Source organism: Hyaena hyaena, unplaced genomic scaffold, assembly GCF_003009895.1.
Source record: "Hyaena hyaena isolate Hyena2069 unplaced genomic scaffold, ASM300989v1 scaffold_1171, whole genome shotgun sequence".
In the NCBI taxonomy this organism is placed as follows: Eukaryota; Metazoa; Chordata; class Mammalia; order Carnivora; family Hyaenidae; genus Hyaena; species Hyaena hyaena.
Window position 1 is genome coordinate 515,751 of NW_024081805.1, and position 5,586 is coordinate 521,336.

Below are 5,586 nucleotides of genomic sequence, written 5' to 3' on the forward strand. Positions count from 1 at the left end.
GGTGTCAGACGCTCTGTCCAATGATGTTTCCTGCCTGCCTGCCTCTTGTAGGCACACATTGTGCTGTCACGGTGGCAGTCACAAAGGAGCTGGAGGAAGGGGTCCTGTCCCCAAGGCACTGACCACCCAGCTGTCCAGACTAACACAAAATTGTCAGGCACAGAGGGGGTGGTTCAGTATATAGGATGCATCGCACAAACACCTGGGGAGCTTAAAAACATTCAAGTGTACCGACCAAGCCCTAGACATGATTATTTAAGGGGTCTTTTGGAGGGAGCTCCCAGGCATCTAGGCTTTCGCAGGTGGTGTGTCTGGCTAAGAAGCGCCGTTGCTGGAGGGCCAGAGCACGGGTCGTGGAGTCAGCTGAGTCTAGCTTCCAGTCTGAGCTCTGCCACCTATTGACTTTGTGGCCTTGGGAGAGGTATTTAACCTCTCTGAGCCCCAGTTTCATCTGTGGATGAGAGGCAATAACACCTTTCCCATGTTGTGGAACTGTTATGGTATGAGTTTTATGATATAAATCTAAAACCTAATTAGGAATGTGGGCTAGACTTAGGACTCGTTCCTAATGGATACAACAAGAGGAATGCTTTGTGATTTCTGAGGCTCAGTCATAAAAATGATAGTTTTAGTCCTGCATGTAGATTACTTATTCTGGGGGAAGACTTTTTGTCCAAACCTTTTTTGAGATGAAATTCATAAAGCATGTAATTTATCTTTTTAAAACGTGTATACAGGTCAGTGGTTGTTAGTATAGCCATCATGTTGTGCTTTGTGCTTGCCACTATTTAATTCCAGAATATTTCCATCACCCCCCAAAAGAAACTTCAAGTCTTAGCAGTTAATTCCTCCTTTCCCTCTAGCCCCTGGTGATGACTAATCTGTTTCCACTCTTTATAGATTAAAAAAAATTTTTTTAATGTTTTATTTATTTCTGAGAGAGAGAGAGAGACAGCGTGAGCAGGGGAGGGTCAGAGAGAGAGGAAGACAGAATCTGAAGGAGGCTCCACGCTCTGAGCTAGCTGTCAGTGCAGAACCTGGCACGGTGCGTAAACCCACAAACTGTGAGATCATGACCTGAGCTGAAGTCGGACATTTAACCAACTGAGCCACCCAGGTGCCCCACCTTTGTTTCTTACACACACAAGTTAATGATTATTATCTGATTGTGTTCTCCACATTCTCATGTGTAAGATCTTGTTTTCTTCACAGTCGCCCCATGGGTGATATCCTGTGAGCTCAATAAATATGGAGAGGAAATCCCTGTTTGGGGCTTTAGTCTCCTCCTGGTCATTAGCCTCCCTCATATTTAGCTCTACGTGCGCTCTCTTGCTGGACAAGAGAGAAGTCCAGGCTTATAGTTTGTGACAAAGCTTAATGGTTTACATGTTGTAGCATGTATCGATACTTTTTATGGCTGAATAATATGCCATTGTATGGATGTACTAATTTTATTTTATTTTTTAAAAAATATTTTTATTTATTTCTAGGATAGAGAGAGACAGCATGAACAGGGGAGGGTCAGAGAGAGAGGGAGATACAGACTCTGAAACAGGCTCCAGGCTCTGAGCTGGCAGTCAGCACAGAGCCCGACACGGGGCTCGAACCCACAAACCGCGAGATCATGACCTAAGCAAAAGTCGGATGCTTAACCGACTAAGCCACCCAGGCGCCCCTGTACTAATTTTATTTACCCAATCATAAATTGATGGGTTTTTAGGTTGTGTATTCTTTCTTTTCTTTTCTTTTTCTTTTTCTTTTTCTTCTTTTCTTTCTCTACACCCAACATGAGTCATGAACCTACCACCTTGAGATGAAGAGTTGCATGCTCTACTGACTGAGCCAGCCAGGCACCCTGGTTCCTTATACTTTTAGACTAATGGATAATGGTGCTGTGAACATTCTTATACAAGTTTTTATGTGAACATATGTTTTCATTTCTCTTGAGTATACATTTAAGACTGGAATTGCTGGGCTATATGGGATTTTTATGTTGAACTTTTTGAGGACCTGCCAAAATGTTTTCCAAAGCAGCTGTACCATTTTACATTTATACCAGCAATGTGTGAGAGATCTGGTTTCTCCACATCCTATTCAACAGCTGGTATTGTACATGGTTTTGGTTATATTCTTCCTATTGGGTGTGAAGCAGTATCTCATGGTGGTTTTGATTGGCATTTACCAAATGACTAATGATGTTCAGTAACTTCTCGGGTGTTTAGTGCATAGTCTTTGGAGAAATGTCTATTGAAATCCCTTGCTCATTTTGTAATTGGGTTGTTTTTCTTTCTGCTCTTGAGTTATAAGTGTTTATATATTCTGGATAATAGACCCTTTTCAGACATCTGCACATATTTTCTCCCATTCTGCGGGTTGTCTTTCAACTTTCTTGACAGTGGCCTTTGATACAAAAGGTTTTAATTTTGATGAAGTCCAATTTATCTATATATTTTTTACATCTGTGCTTCCTTCTAAGAGATTTATAGGTGGTATTTGATTATTTTTGAGTTATTTTGTATATTTGTAAAGTAGGGCTCAAAAATACTTTTTGAGCACATACCGTGTGCCATACGCTGTCATTGGCAGGCAGTAGTAACAAAACAGATGGGTCCCTGCTAGATGTGTCTAGCATTGAGCTAAAACTCCAGTGCCACTCACAGACCTGAGTTGCTGGTCACATGAGTGCCTGAACGCATATATGACCACACCCTATTTCTGATCTATCATTGGGGCCCAGAGAGTATGAGGACTGTGGGAGAAAGGCACACCTTCACATGGTTGACAAAGTTGCTATATGGGCCAGAGCTCTGTGATGTTGGAGGAAATCCCTGTCTGACACCCAGACATTTGCAGGCTCCTTGAGGGACCTCAGAGTGCAAGCCTTGCCACACTGAGTGTCTTTCCTCTGAATAGCCACTTCGACTCCCCCTCAGTTCCTAGGTCTTTGGTGACCCACCCCTGTGTGGGGGTCCTTCTGAAGCTCCCTTGGGTAGCCCCGTTAGCTGTTTTCCCTTTTATGACAATCTCAGGCCACTGTCTTTTGTGGGGTCCACATTTGTTCCCTAGAAACAGGTTTTTCTGCATTTTTCTGGCAGTTCAGTTTACATCTAAGGCTGTCATTTTATTGTCCCATCTGTTAATGACAGTCGAGCTATAGCCTCTAGACTTTACTTGTGTGAGTTAGACCCTAGTTCCTCTGATTTTCAACCTATAGGTGACACAAGCTTCCTGAAACCTTTTGTCATTTGCTTGAGGTAGCAACATTTGTCCCTCTCCTTCTAGGAGAAGTCATCCACCGCGTCATGAGGACACTCAAGCAGCCTGTGGAGAAGCCCGTTTGGGAAGAAACTGGGCCTCCCATGAACTTCCGGCGCCACTTGCCAGCCTTGTGATTCTGAGGGCTGAGGGATCTTACGGCTCCAGGCGATTCTGAGGGTTACAGCCCTGGTGACGTCTTGACTGTAGCCTTGTGCTGTGCCCTGGGCCAGAAGCACCCAGCTCAGCAGTGCCTGAATTTGTGACCCACACAAACAGTGAATTTGGTAAATCTTCATTGCTTTTTAATTTTGCCGTTTTTTTTGAAATCCAGCTCACATCCATACAGTGATTTTTAGTATATTCATTGTTATACTCCTGTTTCTACTATCTTATTTTGGAACATTTCTATAACCTCAAATTGCTACCCCATACCTTTTAACAATCACCCTTCATTCCCTCACTCTCCTGCATCACCTGACAACCACTAATCTATTATCTGACTCTAAGGATTTCCTTGTTGTGGCCATTTGCTCTAAATAGGATCTTATGATATGCAGTGTTTTGTGAATGACTCCTTTCACTTAAATATCAAAGTTTCCGGGGTTCATCCATGTTGCAGCATGAGTCAGTCATTTCATTCCTTTTTTTTAAATGCCCATTTATTTTTGATAGAGAGGGGGAGAGCATGAATGGGGGAGGGCAAAGAGAGAAGGAGACACAGAATACAAAGCAGGCTCCAGGCTCTGAGCTGTCTGCACAGAACCCGACGCAGGGCTTGACCTCATTAACTGTGAGATCATGACCTGAACTGAAGTCAGACACTCAACCTACTGAGCCACCTGGGTGCCCCCATTCATTCATTTTTTAAAAAATACTTTTTTTAGGGGCGCCTGGGTGGCTTAGTCGGTTAAGCGTCCGACTTTCGCTTAGGTCATGATCTCGCGGTTCGTGGGTTCGAGCCCCGCGTCGGGCTCTGTGCTGACTGCCAGCTCAGAGCCTGGAGCCTCTTTCGGTCTGTGACTCCCTCTCTCTCTGACCCTCCCCTGCTCACGCTGTCTCTCTTTCTCCTAGAAATAAATAAAACATAAATTTAAAAAAATACTTTTTTTAGAGTAGTACTAGGTTTAATATGAAATTGAGAGGAAGATACAGACAGTGCTCATACGCCTCCTGTCCCCACACATTTGTAGCCTCCCTCATTATCAGTGTCACTCCCCAGAATGGTATGTTATTTAGTGAGGATGAACCTATATCGACACGTCATAATCACCTGATGTCTGTAGTTCACCCTAAGGCACATGCTTGGTGTTGAAAATTCTGTGGGTTTGGGCAAATGAATAATGACATGTATCTATCAGTATACTATTGTATAGAGTATTTTTGCTGCTCTCCAAATCCTCTTTGCTCTGCCTTCACTCCTTTTTTTAGGTGAATAATATCCCATTGTAAAGCTAATTTGTTTTTCCCTTCTCCAGCTGATGGACATTTGGGTTGTTTCCACTTTTTGCCTGTTATGAATAATGCTGCCATGAACATTTGAGGGTAAGTGTCTGTGTGGACATATTTTTCAGTTATCTTGGTGTATGCCTATACTGGGATTGTTGGACCATATGGTAACTCTATTTGGCTTTTTAAAGGACCCATTAAAGTGCTTTCTGCAGCGGTGAGGGCATTGCATGCTAGAGATGTACATGGATTCTGATTTCCCCATATCCTTGTCAACAGCCGTCCTGTTGGGTGTGAAGTGGTTTCTCATTGTGGTTTTGATTTGTATTTGCCTACTGACTTAATGAGATCAAGCATCTTTTCATGTACATTTTGGCCATTTGTGTATCCTTTTTGGAGAAATGCCCATTACATATTTGGGTTCTTTTGCTCATAGATTTTTAAGAGTTCTTTGTTTATTTTAGGTAGTACAACCTTATCAGATGTAATTTGCAAGTAAATTTTCTTATTTTGTGGATCGTCTTCACTTTTTGATACTGTTCTTTGACATAAAATTTAAAAAATTTTGATAATTTCCATTTCAGTTACTTTTACTTTGGTTGCTTATGCTGTCAGTGTCATACTGAAGAAACTGATGTGAACACAAGGTTGCAGTATGGCGGAGGGAGAGAAAAGTGGGGGTGTAGGAGAGGACTCGGAAGTCAGGTTGGGATAAAGTGAGGGAAGGCAGTATCCCTTTGTCCCATCCTTGTAGGAGTTTTCAGGGTGCATGGAGACCCCTCACATATGTGACTGCCTTCATATATCTCTGGAACAGAATTCTCCTCCTTGTTCTCAGAGAAAATGTCTGTATCGGAATATCCCCATTGTGACGTTGTCTCT